Source organism: Nelumbo lutea, chromosome 1 (assembly GCF_056320005.1).
Source record: "Nelumbo lutea isolate HS-2025 chromosome 1, American lotus-T2T, whole genome shotgun sequence".
Lineage (NCBI taxonomy): Eukaryota > Viridiplantae > Streptophyta > Magnoliopsida > Proteales > Nelumbonaceae > Nelumbo > Nelumbo lutea.
The window spans coordinates 41907022-41908285 of NC_142684.1; the positions used below are offsets into that span (position 1 = coordinate 41907022).

Here is a 1264-nt window from a genome sequence, read left to right on the forward strand (position 1 = left end):
TCAACATTATGCAAGCCATGCTGCTTCCTAGTTTGAGTTCTTTCAGAATGCCATTGATAGTTGTTGACTGTCATTTCCTCAATAAGTGCATGGGCGACCTCAGGAGTTTTATTATTTATGGACCCTCTGGCTACAGCATCTAATATGGTCTTATTTGAGTCAGTAAGACCATTATAGAAAGTCTGCACTTGCAGCCAAATGGGGAGGCCATGGTGAGGAACTCTCCTTAATAGCTTCTTGTATCGTTCCCATGACTCGTATAAAGATTCCCCCTCTTGCTGGAAAAAAATAGTGATGTCATTCTTCATTTTAGCAGTTTTTGAAAGGGGAAAATATTTAGAGAGAAAACGGCTGGCCATTTCATCCCACGTAGCTATTGATCCTGCCGGTAATGAATTCAGCCATGCTTTGGCTTTATCCTTCAAAGAAAATGGGAATAACCTCAATCTAATGGCATCATCACTTACCCCATTGTGTTTGAAGGTGTCACAAACTTCTAAAAAGTTAGAAATGTGTGCATTGAGATCTTCGTGGGCCAATCCACAGAATTGCACCATGTTTTGAATCATTTGTATGATGCCAGGTTTGATCTCAAAGTTGTTAGCAGCAATATTGGGCCTGATAATGCTGGAGGCAGCTCCAGTGAGAGTGGGTTTGGCATAGTCCATCATAGTCCTCTGCTCAGCCATTTCTTGAGCCTCTTGAGCTTCTTGAGCTTCTTGCTGGACTTGTTTGGCTGCTCTTAGTCAGACACGGAGAGTTCTTTCAATCTCCGGGTCTTAGAGGATTTCCTCCAGCTCGACTCTGCTTGTCAGAAACTGCGAAAGTCAAGGCAATAAACAAGCCAATATTTACAAAATAACTAACCTTATTACAACTGAAAATGTATAGTGAAGTATTGGAATATACAAACCTACATCTTAAAACAAATAAATGCAGCTAACTAAAAGTAGATCAACATCTTATTCAAGGTTCCTTTATCTACATCCATCGATTGCAACATATGAATTCAGATCCAATTTAGTTGAGTTCAGATCTGCAAGTCTTTGGTATTGTTAGTCTAGAGAAAATTAATAAATAATAATTCAGATCTGAGCTGTATATCTCATACACACTCATTGGTATACACTGCAATATACAACCATTAAGGTTGGAATCAAATCTGTGATGCTTTAGGGCTGATATCAGATCTGATCTGAAAAATATATTAAAAGGACCTGAAATAAACTAAAACCAGTCCTGAGTTAGGCTTGATTTAAGAATT

At 38.6% G+C, this 1264-nt stretch overlaps 1 non-coding gene across 1 annotated transcript; it reads left to right on the forward strand.

Annotated features, from left to right (window-relative positions):
• Positions 1-204: 204 nt before the first annotated feature.
• Positions 205-311, forward strand: LOC148874393 (small nucleolar RNA R71). The gene has a single exon (XR_016106297.1). It is a non-coding gene; the product is annotated as a small nucleolar RNA R71 (small nucleolar RNA).
• The last annotated feature ends 953 nt before the right edge of the window (positions 312-1264 follow it).